Genomic DNA, 19,783 nt, shown 5'->3' with positions numbered 1-19,783 from the left:
CTCCACTCCTCCCCTCCCCACCCCACCCCTCCCCTCCACCCCTCCCCTCCCCTCCACCCCTCCCCTCCCCTCCACCCCTCCCCTCCACCCCTCCCCTCCCCACCCCTCCCCTCCACTCCTCCCCTCCCCACCCCACCCCTCCCCTCCACCCCTCCCCTCCCCTCCACCCCTCCCCTCCCCACCCCACCCCTCCACCCCTCCCCTCCCAACCCCGCCCCTCTCCACCCCTCCCCACCCCACCCCTCCCCTCCCCTCCCCCATCACGCACACGCGCGCGGCTCTCACCGCCACCCCGGTGCCTGAACAATTCCTTCGCAGGTGTGAAAACAACGGCACGGCCAAGAGATCAAACTTTACTCCGGCTTATTGATTAATCGATTTTGTTTTTTAAAAAAAAATTAAAACTCGCCCCGCTCAATAAATCAGCTTCGTCTCCCTCTGTTGCCTGTGCGTGTGTGCACGTGTGATATCTACGTGTGTGTGTGTGTGTGACTTGTGGGGAGCGGTAGTGTAGCGGTTAGCGCGTTTTACGATACGAACCGGGCATCACCAGAGTTCGATTCCCACTCATGGCCACCAACACCAGTGACGATTATCTGAACCGGTCCTGGGCCTCCCCTAGGTCGACTCAGCCTCAAATGAGTACCTGGTGCGGTGTAGAGACAAAGGTGGCCGGGCGTGGTAGCTGGCCCTCCTGTACCGTGGCCGGGCGTCATAGGGTGCTACTCACGAACAACACTTTGTGCCCCAACAGTCTGCTATAAGGCAATACATCTTCTAAATGAATATTCTCTATCTTGTGCGCTACCAGACCATAGCAAACACTGTGGTGCGTTGATTCTAGATTTGAAGCTTTCGTGGACTGCACGGATTCATGCTCTTTGTTTTCTTCGGTAAAGTCACGTAGGTAAAATAAAAAATAAAACAGTCACAGCAAAATCAACAGTGTCAAGAGATTTTGCGGTGACTGTTCCACCTGAAGACGGAAGCTTGTGTTGCCTCCGAAACGTCGTGATTTAATGTAGTTGTTTCCATTTATTTTATTTTTTATTTTACCCACTGTGGCGCGTTGTTAGCAACTCCACATTGGGGGGAGGGGGGGGGGGCGACATGATGATGTGAATTTATGAACTTATACCCTTACCGGAATTGTCACATCCACCATCGTGTGTGTGTGGGGGGGGGGGGGGGGGGCATATCTGGTGGGGAGCGAGGGGCTAATGCCCTCGCCGCTGTCAAAACCATCTTCGCAAAGGACCAACACCAATACCCCGATATTCGCCACTGAGTGACTGTGACATCACCACGGCACCTGTGCCAGGCCAGGTGCACTTTTGAGGCCCCGTCAGGTGTCGAAGGCTCGCTGGCAGGAGGTCACGGGACAGACCCAGTCGGTGCCATCGGTTGACTGACTGAGATTGACTGACCAAAAGACCACCAACGCAAGCGCCATCATCATCCAGCATCATCCGTGTGTGTCGCCTGGATGGTTCATGTGCTAATCATCTGGTCGTTCTTGAATCCCTCTCCTCCCCTCTCTCTTCCTCTCTCACTCTCTCTCTTCCAACTTAGTCCGCCACTCTCCCGTTGCAGTCCCAGCCTCCCATCATCAACACCTTCCACGTCCTTCACATTTCACGCCATCTTTTTCTTGGACAGCGCCATCGTCTCGTGCCCTTGTATTTCAATTTGATAAACCTCCCTTGGCAGACAAAACGTTTTCCATTCCCTCTATGCGCCCGTACCGTTGTAATCTTCGCCTTCCTGGTATTTTTTGTTGTTGTTGCAAAAAAAAAAACTTGCCGCCTCTTCCCTTCAACATGATTCGCTCGCTCACTTAAAGGTAAAATTGTTCCGCTTCCCTCCCACACTAAGCTACGGTTTTTGTTTTACCAGGTAAGGCCCCACTGAGCTAAATGGCTCTTTTATCAGAAAAATTATAGCTCTAGGAAGTGGCTTTTCATCACGTGGGAAATTTATAGCAGCCAAATACTCTAACACGCGTGATGTTGATTCTACATGTGGAGGGAAAAACCGGAGGACCCGGACAAAAATAAATCCACGCGACCACGGGAAAGAGAGAGACACGCAAACTCCAAATCTACAGCAGGCGTTAGGGTCGGGATCTAACCCACGACCTCCTGTATACCAGGCGATGTAGTCATTGGTACAAAGGTCAACTTGTTCGTAATTTCGACCCTAACTACGCATCAAAAGAGTCCACGTGACCCTCGATTCATTGTTATTCCATCTCGCCACCGTGGCGCAGCCCCTGCAATTCCGTGCTCACGCCACGCCGCTGGTGGGCAGGGCTCTCAACTCGAGGGAGCTTTCGAGAAGTATTTTCGCCTCACTCCTCCACGCTGACCGCTACACTCTCGGAAATATGGGTGAGTGAGAGTACTCGCGAGTTTAGCCCCACCACACGCGAACTTGCCGATCGCCCAAACCTGTGCAGGCGACCCGCTTGTCCCGCTGACAGGCGGACAGAGGCGATGGCGAGGGAGGGGGGGGTCTTCGGTGTGCTCTGGGAAAAGGGTGATTGCCCGAAACGTCACACCGATTATAAACTACTCGCCGTGGTGCTGTGTCGTCGACGAATGTATCGAGGTGGCCAGATTGTTGTGCTGACATATATATAATGTATTCAGTATAAAAGGCTCAGTAAGCGGTGAGGCTCTGCGTTGGTACGGATGCTGATCTCGTCAAGGGTGCCATGAACCATCATCACGCGAACTCCGCTCATCCTCGTAGCACCAGCAGCAGCAGCAGCGGCAGCTTGTGGCCATCGAACATATACAGTGGTCACTGCATCGAGCGCTTTCAGATGCGCTTCCGCGGCCCGTCTGGAACGCTCTTCTCTGAGCTATTAGGAAGCCACCGGGAGCTGTGGCACTTTTAAATCATCATCTAGATTGACAAATAAGTTTCTTAACAACCGCTTTTTTTGTCTCCACAAATCTGTCTGTCGCCTGGCGATGCGAGTTGTAAGTACTGGCGAAACGTCGTACTCGAATTGTAAGTGTCCTGGGGTATACTTTCCGACACACCGGTGTGCTGTACTCGGAACGAATTTGCATGTTTTGTTAACGCGACAAACCTTACTACTTGGCTGTGTCGGGTGGTGTCGGGTTTAACGACACATTTATATATTTACGCGATCTAACCCCAAAAAAATACCTCTTTTATGTATAATATTTTGTCGCGCCAACTACTTAGGTGTTAAAGTGCCGAGTGATGATCGTGGGCTCTTGAGGAAGACACGGGAATTGCGTCACAAAGGGCGCGTGAATCACGTGGAGGAGCCGCCCGCCACGCCGCGCCCAGCCCCCTTCATTCATTGGTGCGCCACGGTGAGTAGGAGATGTTAACTCCCTCGCCTGGTGTGCGGAACGTCGTGGGTTCGAACCCGTCCCTGACGCCTGTTGTATGTTGTGAGTTTGCATGTTCTCTCTTTCTCTCTCTCTCCCACCGTGGTCGCGTACATTTTTATTTTTTTCCTCCGGGTCCTCCGGGGTTTTACCCTCCACGTGTAGAATCAACATGGCGTCAATATTATTCGGCCGCTGTAAATTTCCACATGAGGATAAGCCTCTTCGTCGAGCTCTCATTTGTGATAGCCAGGCGTCGCTGGTGAAAAAGAAAGAGCTGACATAGCTCAGTGGGGCCTTACCTGGTCAAATACAAAAAACAAATATATATAGAGAACATTTCCGTTCAATTGCTCTTCCGTAAGGGCAGTTCTGCAAAATGCCTCGATTTTTTTCAGGCCTCCCGGAGTTGGGTAAACACCTCAAACTCAAATAATATTTTGCGGCAGAGGGGGAAGCTCACCCTGCGGCGGTTTCAAGGACCTCGATGATCGGCAGAAGTAGCCAGCGCCTCCGGGTGTCTGGCTGGTTGGCTGATATGGCATCTGTTGAGATGGCATAATCTGATACCTGAGCTTTGGGTAAAGCGTCGGACAGCGACGACCTGCCCAAGTTAATTGCCGAAGCAGCGTGGCAATTGCGTGCAGGGCTGCCTTACATGGAAACTTTGCAAACGACTTCACTATTAGGATTCCCTGGTGGTCCCCCTTTAGCACAAACTACCTGGGGTATCCCCCTTCCCGCCTCCTCTGCCTCCGCCTCCTCAGTGTGCCAGCAAAGTTCCTGGCAAGGATTGTTCAACACACGTCTTGGCAGGCACGTGGAGGAGAGGCTTGCGGGAGCCCCAGTGTGGTTTCAGACCTGGGCGGTCCTGCATACCCCCCCCTCCTACCCCCGCCTTCTCTGTCCGTCTGCTACAGAGCAGCGTCGTAGATGGAATTCCAACAGGAGGCATATCTCTGCTTTGTTGACCTCGCCAGAGCCCACGATGCCATCAAGAGGTCAGGCGTTTTGGAGTCGCTCGTTAGCGCCCTGCTCACGATCGCGATGGACCGTTATGTCGGTAGGAAGGCCCAGGTTGGTCGAGAGTCAGCGGGGAGTTCGACGGGGATGTCCGCTTGACCACTGCGCTGTGTAAATTATTGCACAACGCCTGGGTCTTATTACCCTCTGCTCGGGGAACCTTTGACACGTGCCGTGACCTCGAAGCGCACTTAGCCTGGCACGTGGGCCATGGTGACTTGCGCGTCACAGCGTGGCGAATGGCCACCCACCCCCTCGTGTGCCGTGCCGGTTGTCGTAGGTGCTGGCTAACAGCACTTGCCCCAACAGTCTGCTGAGGCTATGCCGGGCGATCTTTATGGGGAACGGTAGTGTAGCGGTCAGCGCGCTGCGCTACGAAGCCGGCGAGCCGAGTCGATTCCCGCTCACGGCCAACACCAGTGACGATTATCAGAACCGGTCCTGAGTCTCCCTCCAGGTCGACTTAGCCTCAAATGAGTACCTGGCGCGGTGTGTAAATATCGCCACTGGGGAGACAAAGGCGCTCGGGCGTGGTGCTGTCCACCCACCCCCTCGAGTACCGTTTCGGCCTTCATAGGTGTTCGCTAACAGCACTTGCCCCAAAAGTCTGTTCAGGCTATACGGTTTTTTTTTGGTCGTTGTGTGTGTGGGTACGCGCACGTGTGCGTGTGTGTGTGTAGCATCTTTGTAGTCTTAGCATCCCACATGCATACATTTTTGCAGCGACTGGAATGTTTTACGCCGCCGCTATTTTCACAGCAGAACTCACGCACGCGCGCACGCACGCACGCACGCGCACTCTCACTGCCCGGGCCTGTGTGTGAGATTTATAGCTCCGTACGAACAATGGCCAAATCAGCCGGAATGCGCTCAATTTCGGAGGCTAAGCAGGACTTTCTCGAACCTGGATCGCGCGTTGGAGTGTTGTGCCTACCACTCGTGCGCAAAGGAAAGCAACAACAACAACAACGACAACCACAAAAAAACGACGAAGAACGCGACCGGCGTGGCGAAGTGCGGTCGGACAAGCCGCGCGTCACGCGGAGTGGCAGGAAGCCCTCATACAGCAGTGGATCGGCAGCAACAACAACAACAAAATGGCCGCGCCACGTGGCGTACGAATAAGAACCGCGCCCCTCGTGATTAGACGCTGCTGATAAGTGGTGGACATCCTAATTATTAATCGGCGAGTTAAATGGCATTAACATCTCGTTATTTTATATTTCGATGTTTTAAGTACCGTACAGTAAAATCTGATATTGAATAAATTCATTAAATATTTTAGTTTTTATTGGGGGGATTCGGCCACGTGATGAACTGGCCACATTTGTTGTCGTAAGACCCTCCGCCACCCGACGTAACCAAACAGATTAAATTTACGATGCTTTGCGCGGTTTCAAAGGCGACGTCGCGAATCTAACTGCTGATAAAATATTGATTATGAGAATAAACATTGCATAGTTGGCACGCCACGCGCGACTGTGTGATTCGTTTGACCACGGCGGGTGGTGAAGGAACTCACTACACAAATGTGCCACCGGATGATTGACTAAGTGGCATAACCTCACCACCCCCCTCTCCCCCACCACCACCAACATTTTTATTGAGAATCGTAATGTATCGCCTGCGACAATTCCACGTGTGTTAAGTTAGAGGTGCTGCACCATCATCACCACCACTATCATCACCATCATCATGGTCATCATCACCATCATCATCATCACCACCATCATCACCATCATCATGGTCATCATCATCATCATTACCATCATCATCACCACCACTATCATCACCATCATCATGGTCATCATCACCATCATGACCATCATCATCACCACCATCATCACCTTAATTATCATCATTACCATCATCATCACCATTATCTTCACTATAATTTCCATCATCATTACCATCATCATCACCACCATCTTCACTATCATTACCATCCTCCCTTTTGACGACGTGCCCTGTCCAAGTTTACGCCTACTCGTCATCAACGTGATTGTGAAGTCGATAACTTGCGCGAATTTATCTGATCCACTCTGTTCCTCTTGCTGTCGCTCAGTCATTCCAGGCTTGCCAATCGCCTCATGCTCGTACGAACTTCTAAGTTGCCTTACCCATTTCCTCCTTCATGCAAACTCACTCCTTCCGTCACAACCTCCTCCTCCCTCCTCCTCCTGCTCCTCCTCCTCACATATACACCTCTTCCTCCAAGCCACGTTCTACTCCAAACTACAAAGTTAAACCCAACTTTTAAACTAAACCAGGTAAGGTCCGCTGAATCTATATAGCTCTTTTCAGAAGCGACGTGGCCACAATTGATAAGCTCAGCGACGTTGGCTTATCATGTGGAAATGTATAGCAGCCAAATACTCTAAACTAATGTTTCTAAATGTAGAGGCGAGAACCCGGAGAAAAATCCACGCGACCACGGGAAGAGAGAGGGAGGGAGAGACAGATGGAGAGAGAGACTTGACTTTTAAACAACTTTTATTGCCGCCAGCAGCAACAGCACTGGAGGTGATTCCGATACGAAATACACAAAGTCACCAGCAACACAAATAAACAAACGCTGTACATCCACGCGCTGTGGCGCTAAATGCAACACACAGAAAAGTCACGTGGTGGTGGTGGTCATCGCGCACGCCACGTTGACGAGCGAGCACTTCAAAAGGTGAACACGAGGGGGGTGCCGTCCACGCTGGTACAGAGAGGGGCTTGTCCGGCTCCCCAACGTTTGAAGAAGACGCGCTGCACATCACCGACATGTGTGTGGTACATGGCGTGCTCCAGCCGGAGCCGCGCCTTGAGCAGGCCCCTGAACACTGGAAGCAGCACAGAGCAGCCGTCAGTATCACCTTACAGCATCTTTTTCCTCGTTCTGTACACCGCCATCTTCGCCTTAGCACAGGCGAAGTTGGTGAGGTCATGGCGCTTGTTAGCCAGGTAAGGCACCACCCCATATACGAAGCTGCTGTTATAGAAGGGCACCCCCAGTTTCCTGAAGATGTCCCCCAAAAGGCGTTGCATTGGTTTCAAACGCTGGCAGTGTAAGTACTGGTGGAGCAGATCCTCCCTGGCACCGCAGGAAATGCACCAAGTCTGTTACCCCTGGCGAGATACGGCTGAGCCACACGGCCGATGGCAACGTGGAGTGTGTCAATCTCCACAGGAGGTCACCGCAGCGTTTGGCTACGGGAGACTGAGATGGAAAGAGAGAGGGAGAAGAGCTCGCGCTTTGGACAGACGCTCGTGAAATTGTCTGGAAAGGATTTGAAAACGCCGCTGGTGTGTCTGTGTATCTGTGTGTGTATCTGTGTGTATCTGTGTGTGTATCTGTGTGTGTCTGTGTGTATCTGTGTGTGTATTTGTGTGTGTCTGTGTGTGTATCTGTGTGTGTATCTGTGTGTGTCTGTGTGTGTCTGTCTGTGTGTATCTGTGTGTGTCTGTGTGTGTATCTGTGTGTGTATCTGTGTGTGTATCTGTGTGTGTCTGTGTGTGTGTATCTGTGTGTGTCTGTGTGTGTATCTGTGTGTATCTGTGTGTATCTGTGGAGGGTGGGTGGGGGGTGGGATTGGTGATGGGTTGGGGGAAGATAATCCTCGGGTCCGGTTTGACCCGCGCGTGAAGAGCTTGTCGACTGCGATCCTGCCGCGGAGGAGCAGGCGAGCGCGTCGCGTCGGAACCGCGACGAGACGAGACAAAGATGCCCCGTATAGCTCCTCGCAGACTGTCGGGGCAAGTGCTGTGAGCGCGTAGCACGCAGTAAAGCCAACACGGAACGCCGCGGCGGTGGTGGTTGCGGCCACAGCACCACCCCCGACCGCCTTTGTCTCCCTCGTGGCGATATTGTTGCACACTTCGCACCAGCAACTCGTTTGAGGAGGCTGAGTCGACCTAGGGGAGGCCCAGAACCGGCGCAGAGATAACCGTCACCGGTGTTGGCCGTGAGCGCGAATCGAAACCCCGGTCGTCAGGTTCGTAGGGCAGTGCGCTATTCACGACATTACACACACGCACAATATATATGTACATATATACACGTGTACGCAAACGCGCATAGCAATGAGATCATTATACACGTGCGTGTATGCACTTTACGTTCACATTGGTGGGTACTAACCCACCTCTTCCGAAGCTTGGAAGAGTAGGCCAAATACGCTCGCTCTCTCTCTCTCTTTCTCTCGATCTCCCTCGAGCGGAGGTCTTTCCGCCGTCAGTGGCGCGGGCGAGGAATTGCAGGGCTGCGCCTGTATTTGTATTTTAATGTACGCTAGGGGCGCGGACTTCTTGAACCTCGCCGTGAAAGAGTGTTTGTTATACGGAAATCAAACCCAAAATGTTTAATTCTCAGAGCTGAAATTTACACGAATTGAAATAACAACGTTTTGCGCGCTGGGTTTGTTTTAAATGTTTAGCCTCTTTTTCTCGGGTTGAGGCCACCATCATACTGGAGAACACGGTCCTTAAAATCATCTCCCCCCCCCCCTCCCGGTGCCGGTGAACTCGACGGCCTGGGTTCGATTCGCGACCACGGCTGCGCTAACATCGGTGGCAACGTCTTCTCAGAACCGGTGGCTGGGCCTCCTTTTACATCGGATCGGCCTTAAGCGAGTGTCGCTACCCGGTTGGTGCGGTTTGTCAGCGGCCATAGCTGGGATTTAGGGAGACAAAGGCGTGTCGGGAAATAGTCCAGCGCGCTAACCATATGACGAGAATATTATTACGTGACTGACCGTCCCTTCCTCCTCGTCTGTCTCACGAGTTGACATGATGATTATTATTATGACGTATCATTACTTATCTATTATTATTTTGTACCTACGTGACTTTACCGAAAGAACCAAAGAGTATTACTATTGCTGTTTTATGATGGGCAGAACGTGGTGAGTAGAGAGTGGTACAGACGATGTGGTGGTGGCGGAGGTTGCGATATCTGGGACACGTGTGCCTCTCTCGCCTCCACCCATTCACCCGCTTGGCCTCTTTATCAACATGATTAGGACATAAGACTACTAACTAGCCGCTCACGCGTCCTTTGGTGGTGTCCTTCCGTCCGTCCCTCCCTCCAGCGTCCAGCCAGCCAGCAAAACTTGCTCTCTCTCTCTGATATAATTTCACATGTTTGGACTTAAGCGCATTGCCATGATGTCGTTGGTGGACTAAACTATTAACATATTCTATTTATCTTGCCAGGTAAGGCCCACTGAGCTACGTAGCTCTTTTTCAGAAGCGACCTCGCCACAAACGAGAGCTCAAGGAAAGCGGCTTATCGCGTGGAAATCAGAGCAGACAGACGACTCTAAACGCGTTGCTTTCTGACATGTGGAGGGGAACACCCGGAGGACCCGGAGGACAAATCCACGCGACCACGGGGAGAGAGAGAGAGAGAAACACCGCAAACTAAAAAAAAAGTATTCAGCAGAAGGCGTCGTCAGGGTCGGGATCGAACCCCACGGCCTCCTGTCGACGAGGCGAGGTAGTCAACATCTCGCCACCTAACTGGGGCGGGGGGAGGGGGTTGCCAGTGCCAGTCTCCTGGTCGTATTGCCGCAGCCAGACAGACCCTGGTGGCCTGTTCTCAACCATCGTTCCCTCCGCTAATCGCCTCAATGTGTAGTGGCCCGAACCTCGCACCCCCCCAACCCCCCCCCCCCCCCAGGGCAGCAGGAATGCGCGAGCGAGACGAGGTGAGTGCGGTGACTGTGGTCATTACGGAGACATGCGGGCGCGCGTGTCTTCGTGTATTTTGAGAGCTTTGTGACCATCACGCGCGGTCCGCGAGTGTTTGATTTCGGGAATCGTGGCGAGCTCTGTGGGGAGAGGGCAGGAGAGAGATGATGATGATGATGTTGATGATGATGTTGTTACGGTGACTTGGTTTTGGCTGTAGGGGCTGGCAGAGGGGAGGGAGGGAGGGGGGATGGGAGAGGATGGGAGGGAGAGAGGGAGGCAGGGGAGGGATGGAGCGAGAGAGAGAGAGAGAGGGGTGAGGTAAGGGCGAGGAGTAATTAGCGCAATTATCTTGCGAGACGTTCTAGCACGTGTGTCTAATGAAACAGTGATCCCCCCTACCCACCCACCACCACCGCCTTCTCCCCCCCCAACCCGCCCCCACTGCCCCCCCCTCCACCCCTTCCCTCCCCCACGCTTGAGCACGTGCGCGCGCGCTCGCGATCAAAGTCAAAATTGGACATCGCGCCGAGCATTCACCTTTGGCGCTGGAAATTACACATTCCCATGGCGAGGTAGTGATGGGTGGGGGAGCCGGTGGGGGGGGGAGGTCGGTATGTTCGCGGAACAGTCGCCGTTGACGTCATGGACAAGCGTTTGGCCTCGCTTTAGCGGCCGCTCAGAGATGATGATGAGCCGAGCCGCAGCTTTTCACGCCAGAATGTTCACTCAACGCTCTCAGCCACAGCGACGCGCGTAGACCGACGTTCGTCTGATGTCTGTCTGGCATTGGGGAGACAAAGGCGGCTGGGCGTGGTTGCTGGCACAAGCGCTGTCGTGTTGTTCCCACCCTGAATTGAGTACTCGCGAACAGCACTTGCTCCAATGGGTTGGCTTTGTGTGCGTGTGTCAGTGTGAGTTTACGTGTACTGCGTGTGGTAGTGAAGCGATTGGCGCTTTTGTGCGCGCTACGAACCCGGCGACCCGAGTTCGATTATCTGAACCAGTCCTGGGCCTCCCCTAGGTCGACTCAGCCCTAAATTCAGTACATCGTGCGTTGTGTAAACATCGCCAGGAGGGAGACAAAGGCGGCCGGGCGTGGTGCTGACCACCCACCCCCACGTGTACCGTGCCAACCTTCATAGGTGCTCGCCAGCAGCACTTGCCCCAAAAGTATGTTGAGGCTATACAGGGGGTATTTGTCTGTGTGTGTGTGTGAGTTCATACGTACTGTGTGGGGAGCGGTAGTGGAGCGGTTTTCCCTGCGCTACGAACCCGGCGATTTGAGTTCGAGTCCAAGAAGCGCATTGCATCACTTGTATCTGAACCGGTCCTGAGTCTCCCGCCTGGCCGACTCAGCCTCAAATGAGTACCTGGTGTGGTGTGTAAACATCGCCACTGGGAGAGACAAAGGCGGCCTGGGGGTGGTGCTGGCCACCCACCCCCTCGTGCGCCGTGCCGGCCTTCATCGCCGTGAATCACGAACAGCACTTGTCCCAACAGCCTGTTAAGGCTACACGGTGTGTGGGGCGAGGGAAGGAATCTTTGTCTTTGTGTGGCACATGCTCGCAGCCCCGTGCAAAAAGGGGGGAATGTACCGTGTTGGCAGATTGTTGTTCTCAGATTGTTGTTCTCAGATTGTTGTTCTCAGATTGTTGTTCTCAGATTGTTGTTCTCGGATTGTTGTTCTCGGATTGTTGTTCTCAGATTGTTGTTCTCGGATTGTTGTTCTCAGATTGTTGTTCTCAGATTGTTCTCGGATTGTTGTTCCCAGATTGTTGTTCTCAGATTGTTGTTCTCAGATTGTTGTTCTCAGACTGTTGTTCTCGGATTGTTGTTCTCAGATTGTTGTTCTCAGATTGTTGTTCTCGGATTGTTGTTCTCGGATTGTTGTTCTCGGATTATTGTTCGCAGATTGTTGTTCTCAGATTGTTGTTCTCTGATTGTTGTTCTCCGATTGTTGTTCTCAGATTGTTGTTCTCAGATTGTTCTTCTCAGATTGTTGTTCTTGGATTGTTGTTCTAAGATTGTTGTTCTCGGATTGTTGTTCTCGGATTGTTGTTCTCAGATTGTTGTTCTCGGATTGTTCTTCTCAGATTGTTGTTCTCGGATTGTTGTTCTCGGATTGTTGTTCTCAGATTGTTGTTCTCGGATTGTTGTTCTCAGATTGTTGTTCTCGGATTGTTGTTCTCAGATTGTTGTTCTCGGATTGTTGTTCTCAGATTGTTGTTCTCGTATTGTTGTTCTCAGATTGTTGTTCTCGGATTGTTGTTCTCAGATTGTTGTTCTCGGATTGCTGTTTACAGATTGTTGTTCTCGGATTGTTGTTCTCAGATTGTTGTTCTCAGATTGTTGTTCTCGGATTGTTGTTCTCAGATTGTTCTTCTCGGATTGTTGTTTTCAGATTGTTGTTCTCGGATTGTTGTTCTCAGATTATTGTTCTCAGATTGTTGTTCTCAGATTGTTGTTCTCAGATTGTTGTTCTCAGATTGTTGTTCTCGGATTGTTATTCTCAGATTGTTGTTCTCAGATTGTTCTCAGATTGTTGTTCTCAGATTGTTGTTCTCGGATTGTTGTTCTCGGATTGTTGTTCTCAGATTGTTGTTCTCAGAATGTTGTTCTCAGATTGTTGTTCTCAGATTGTTGTTCTCAGAATGTTGTTCTCAGATTGTTGCTCTCGGATTGTTGTTCTCAGATTGTTGTTCTCAGATTGTTGTTCTCGGATTGTTGTTCTCAGATTGTTGTTCTCAGATTGTTGTTCTCAGATTGTTGTTATCGGATTGTTGTTCTCAGATTGTTGTTCTCGGATTGTTGTTCTCAGATTGTTGTTCTCAGATTGTTGTTCTCAGATTGTTGTTCTCGGATTGTTCTTCTCGGATTGTTGTTCTCAGATTGTTGTTCTCAGATTGTTGTTCTCAGATTGTTATTCTCAGATTGTTGTTCTCAGATTGTTCTTCTCAGATTGTTGTTCTCGGATTGTTGTTCTCGGATTGTTGTTCTCAGATTGTTGTTCTCAGATTGTTGTTCTCGGGTTGTTGTTCTCAGATTGTTGTTCCTGGATTGTTGTTCTCGGATTGTTGTTCTCAGATTGTTGTTCTCAGATTGTTCTCAGATTGTTGTTCTCAAATTGTTGTTCTCGGATTGTTCTTCTCGGATTGTTGTTCTCAGATTGTTGTTCTCAGATTGTTGTTCTCGGATTGTTGTTCTCAGATTGTTGTTCTCGGATTGTTCTTCTCGGATTGTTGTTCTCAGATTGTTGTTCTCAGATTGTTGTTCTCAGATTGTTATTCTCAGATTGTTGTTCTCAGATTGTTGTTCTCAGATTGTTGTTCTCGGATTGTTGTTCTCGGATTGTTGTTCTCAGATTGTTGTTCTCAGATTGTTGTTCTCGGGTTGTTGTTCTCAGATTGTTGTTCTCGGATTGTTGTTCTCGGATTGTTGTTCTCAGATTGTTGTTCTCAGATTGTTCTCAGATTGTTGTTCTCAGATTGTTGTTCTCGGATTGTTGTTCTCAGATTGTTCTAAGGTTGTTCTGGGACGGTTCTTAGATTGTTCTCAGATTTTTCTCAAATTTTTCTCTGAATATTCTCGGATTATTCTCAGATCGTTGTTTTAAGATTGTTCTCAGATTATTCTCAGATTTGTCTCAGATTTGTCTCAGATTGTTCTCAGATTGTTCTCAGATTGTTCTCATATTGTTCTCTGATTGTTGTTCTCAGGTTGCGTTCCTGAAAGGTGCAACGACGAATATCGAAACGATGTCAAATCCCAAGCGATTTACGGGGTCAGGGTGGTGGTGGAGGCGAAGGCTGAGATGCGACAGATAGCGAGAGAGGGAGGACAACGCTGTCAGCGACGTGGGTGTGGGGTTGAGACGACACAACACCAGCTTGTGGTGTTAACAAAGTGACGACCTATCTGCGAAACAACGTTAACAGGGTAGATGTAAACCGATGTATCGCTCTACAAATGAATAATTAAAATCATAGTTAACCTCTTTATCCAGGAAATCCACACTTGATCATGGGACTCTTTATCGGGGGGGTGGGGGGGGGGGCTCCCGCTGCTGCTGCATTGTGTTCATGTCTTGTAAGATGTTTCCAGGCAATCATTCGTGAGTTGTGTTTATTATTAGTCACCTGGGGGGGGGGGGGGGAGGTAAAGCCGTGCTTGCCACACACGAAGCACCGCAACACCTCGCTGGTCTCGTCAAGGAGCATGAACCACCATCACTGCCGACTCCGGCGGTCAACCCGACAGCGGCAAGCGGCTTTTTGCCTGCTGGACATCGAGCAAAAGACGGTGGTCACCGCATCCCGCGGCGCTTTCAGATGCGCTTCTCCAGCCGCCTGGAACGCTCTTCCTGCCGATATACGGAAGCCACTGGGAGATGTGAACTTTTGAATAATCTTAGATCGACAAGTCATTTCTTTAGAAGTGCCTCTTGTGTTTTCGTTTGTTGTCCCGATCCCCCACCTCCGATTCGCACGGTTGGCTACGTACGGCGCGAAAGAAGTTCAGCGTGCCCCATCACCGTGCGCTCCTCTCCGCAGTCAGAGCGACGGACGAGCAAACGGTGACCGTTGGAGTTCAAAGTTCATCGGCTTATAAGGATCACCACGCCTCCAAGACATTAGAATTATCTCCGTGTACTTTGACAGCTTTCTGTCAATCATCTTGCTTGACGCGAGAGAGTGAGTGCGTGCGTGCGTGGTAAACTGAACATTTGCAAAATAAATACATCCGAAACAATCCGGAGGAAATCTGGAGGAAAACAATGGCGGAAGATTCGTGCATATCTGGAGAAAGCCGTAATTTATCTCGAGATGGTTCCCGCCCTGTGGATCCCATAAATGTCTCTTCCCACAGTCACAGATACGGTTCGACTGTCAGCTCGCCTGACATGCAGGAGGCCGCGGGTTCGATCCCGACCCTGACGCCTGCTGTATATTTGGAGTTTCCATCCTGTCTCTTTCTCCACGTGGTCGCGTGGATTTTTTTCTCGGGACCCTCCTGGTTTTTAACCCTCCACATTTAGAATCAACATCACGTGTCCGTGGGATTTGCCTGCGATAAACTTCCACGCGATGATAAGCCACTTCGTCGAGCTATCATTTGTGGCCAGGTGGCTTCTGAACAAAAATGTGTTTACAGTTTGGTGTCAGCGGTTCCGATAATCGCCACCAATGTTGGCCGTGATGCGCGACAACCGAACTCAGGAAGTGACTACACAGCATTACCGCTTGCCGATCTCTCTCTCACCATCATCATCATCACCATACCATCATCACCATACCATCATCATCACCATACCATCATCAACACCATACCATCATAAACACCATACCATCATCATCACCATACCATCATCATCATCACCATACTATCATCATCACCATACCATCATCACCATACCATCATCACCACACCATCATCATAACCACACCATCATCATCATCACCATACCATCATCATCACCACACCATCATCATCATCACCATACCATCATCAACACCATACCATCATCAACACCATACCATCATCATCACCATACCATCATCATCATCACCATACTATCATCATCACCATACCATCATCACCATACCATCATCACCACACCATCATCATCACCACACCATCATCATCATCACCATACCATCATCATCACCATACCATCATCACCACCACACCATCATCATCAGCACACCATCATCACCATACCATCATCATCACCACACCATCATCATCACCACACCATCATCATCACCATACCATCATCACCATAACATCATCATCATCACACCATTATCATCACCATACCATCATCATCTAAACATAAGCACAACCATCGCTTCACTCCCCACTCCTCCACCAGCACCCCCATCCCCCCCCCCCCCCCCGGCGCGGTATGCTTATCCTTCTATTTACCAGGTGATAATCCGAGCCGCGCGTTCCCCGCGCCAGGGATTAGTGTCCTCTGAGCGCCAGTAATGAGCTCAAGCGAGTAATGGCCGCGTACGCGTCCCGCACTCCACTCCGGCTTGGTTACAATCAGACGGCCGCTTGAGAAAGGATCCACTCTCTCCCTGCTACCAACCCCCCTCCACCCCCATCAATAACCCCAGGCCAGCCCCTTCTCCCTCCCTCTCTCTCTCATTCCCGCATCCCCCCTCCCACGAACAATCTCATTCATTGCCTTCTCTTTCTCTCGCAACCACGCTCGCAACTCGTTCGCTCTCACTCACTCGCACGCACCCTCGCTCACGCGCACCCTCGCTCACTCATCTATTCGGATATATCTCTTGATCGGGTTAGCGGCGATTTTAGGGAGATCTTCATCCAGCAGCGGCTTAACCACGGCTGCTGACGACGACGACGATGACAATCGCAGAGCGAGGCTTCACAAACGATTTACCCTTTCAAACGACTCCACTCCGTCTCTCTCTCCCCAGAATCCTCCCACCAGGCTCACTTATTTCACTCTCTCTCTCTTTTCTCTCTCTCTCTCTCACCCACTCACAACACCCGTTCACTCCTCGCTCACACGCGCTCTCGTCTGTTTAGAAATCTCTCTCCGCCTCCTCTTCCTCCTCCTTCTCCCACCACGACGACAATCGCCGCCACCATCGCTGCCAACAACGAACGACAACCCCCGGAACCTCTGCATTGAAAGGAGTTCAAATCGGAATTAGTGGGCAACTCTCTCCCTCTCTCCGTCTCTCGCCCTCTCTTCTTGACGATCAGAGGAAACAAGAAGATGCTCGGTTTAGTCGACAATTTGCTTCGTTAACTATTTCGGGGTTTTTTTGTTTGTTTTTTCCATTGCATTGCTTTATGTGCTCCCCACCTCCCCTTTTTAAATTAAATATTTTACGTATTTTACCATTGTGAAACAAAGTCACTCTGTGCTACTTTCTTCGTAGACACAAACATTACCACGAAGAAGCACGCTCTGCTCCTCCTCCTTACCCCTTCCCTATCTCTCTACCCCTTCTCTCTACTCCCTCTCTCTCTACCCCCCCTCTCCCTACTCTCTCTCTCTCTCTATGTTCCCCCTGTTTTCTATGTAAATTTTCTTAACTACGACAAGTGCTGCATCTGCACCCAGCACTCCTCGCATGCCTATGGCCTCCGACGGTAGCTCCACGCGGAGCTCTCCGTCTTCTGCCACCGAGCACGCGGCCTCCTCCACCGCCCACTGCTCCTTGAAGGCCGGCACGGCGTGGGTCAGCCGCGCATGCCGGAACTCCGGGCCCACACACCCTGGCTCCGACCAGAGCGTGAAAGATGCCCAGGCTGCTGGCCGGACGTTTCCCCTCCACGACCACCTTCCTCGCCCTGTGTATGGCGAGCTTGGCGTGGACGATGAGCACGTTGACCTGCCCCTGAAGATGTTGGGATCCATCGCCCTACGGGTGTCCAAAGATGAGGACCGTCGGGAAGAAATGGCGGCTGAACCTTAGCAGGATGTTTCTCCCCCTCTCACCCTCCCTCTCTCCCTCTCTCACCCTCCCTCTCCCTCGATTTCCCTCTCTCTCCCTCTCACCCTCTCTCTCCCTCTCACCCTCTCTCCCACTCCATCTCTCTCGCTCTCTTCTTCTGCGAATACAAACGGGAACAAGTTGTGGCCACTGGAGAAAGAGAGAGAGAGAAAGAGAGAGAAAGAGAGAGCGAGACTTAAAACGAAGCGTTCCAATTAATATAGACCTTTGCATTGTGTCTGTATCTGTGTGTGTGAGGTGTGGGAAGCTGTAAGCCCCAGGCTACTTTGGGCTTGCCTTCCCATCAACCGGAGGCGAGGAGTGGTGGTCGTGGTAACTTATGCCCCCACCGAAGACGAACATCCGTGGATGCAGGCAAGCTCGATGAGTCAGATGCCTTCTGTGACATCCTGTCACAGGTGCTGGCTAAAGTGGCCCCTCGGGATAGAGTCATCTTGTTGGGTGACTTCAATGTCCAAGTTGGTCATGATGCTAGCACTTGGTCTGGAGTGATTGGAAAACATGGGCCAGATCAACTCAATAACAACGGTAGGAGACTGCTAGGTTTTTGTGCAGACCATGGGCTTGTAATTACCAACACGCAGTTCCAGCATCGGCGCATCCACACAACATCATGGATGCATGCCGGGTCCAAACAAGAACATCTGCTGGACTACATAGTGACGGAACAGCAGATGCGGGCCCATGTCCTTGACACCAGGACCTAACATGGAGCTGATCTGCCCACTGACCATCGACTTGTCATCTGTAAGATATGCCTGCCATTCTTCCACTCCGGTGGTAGGTGTACATCCAGGACCCCATTCAAACCCATATTGGCATGGTCTCAGTTAGCTGATGAAAGTTGCAAGCGAGAATTTCATCATCGCTTGCGGCTGGGGTTGGCATCATCCCCCACTCCTCCTTATGTCAAGGGGAAATGGGCGAGGTTTAGGACTGTGGCTCATGCAGCTTCAATGGCTGCTTTGGGTACACTGTCCGGATATCCTCAGAGACCCTGGCTGACCGAGAAGGTGTTCAGGCTGCCTGAGAAAAAGCGACAGGCCAACTCTCATCGTCAGAGAATGAGGAGGCCTACCGTAGCCTTCGCTCGGAGGTTTGGGGAGCTGTGATGTCTGCCTCAATGGCCCGCGATCACAAATCGCTCTTTAATTCCATCCAAAAAGTAACCTGCAGTGCCACACCTATTGCCATCATTAGGGGAAAGAACAGTGATCCAATCTCTGACCCCCAGGAACAGGTTTGAAGATTTGTTGAAAATTTCTGTAGGGTCTTGGGGAAGGGAAATGCATCAGCCTGGAGAACATCTTAGGACAAAGTGGGGATAACCTTGCTGAGGCTGAGGTGCCTCAAATATTGGAAGAAGTCACCCCTTGTGAGTGCCTGGCTGAGGTGCCATCTGTTGAGGAAGTACTGAAGGCGATCCAGAGCCTGAGACCAGGAAAGGCACCAGGCAGAGATGATCTCCAAGTGAAATGCTGAGGGAGGGTGGCGTTTGTGCACAGACTGCCTACATGACATCATAACAACAGTCTGGACCACTGGACTGGTTCTGCAGGATTGGAAGGATGCCCTGGTGGTCCCCCTCTTTAAGAAGGGGGACCGCACTTACTGTAACAACTACAGGGGCATCTCACTCCTCAATGTGCCGGGAAAGGTCCTGGCAAGGATTATTCAACATCGCTTGCCAGGCACGCTGAGGAGAGGCTTGCAGAGCCCCAATGTAGTTTCAGGAAAGGGCTGTCCTACACAGATGCCATATTTTCTGTCCGTCTGCCACAGCAGAGGTGAAGGGAATTCCAACAAGACCTATATCTCTGGTTTATTGACCTGGTCAAGGCCTATGATATCATAAGTAGGCCTGGGCTCTGGGTTGTTCTTCGTGCTATCGGAGTGCCTGACCCACTGCTCACGATCATTAAGAACCTTCATGATGGTGAGCAGGCCTGGGTAAAACTACGTGGCCTGGAGTCAGAGCCATTCCCTGTTCACTTTGGGGTGCGAAAGGGATGTCCTCTGGCTCCCACATAATTTAACATCTATTTCGATCACGTAGTTCGTGAAGCCTTCAATAGCTGTACCGGAGGAATGTCCATCTGGTACAGATACAATGGGAGACTGATCGATGCCCGGGTGCAGACAAGGGATGGCTACCTATTTCTCAACCATGTTATGTATGCCGATGATCTGGTAATTGCTGCTCACTCAGAG

The sequence above is a fragment of the Petromyzon marinus genome, chromosome 35, assembly GCF_048934315.1.
Source record: "Petromyzon marinus isolate PM22_M1 ecotype Great Lakes invasive population chromosome 35, UKy_Petmar_22M1.pri1.0, whole genome shotgun sequence".
NCBI lineage: Eukaryota > Metazoa > Chordata > Hyperoartia > Petromyzontiformes > Petromyzontidae > Petromyzon > Petromyzon marinus.
Note: the sequence above shows the minus strand (reverse complement) of the source record.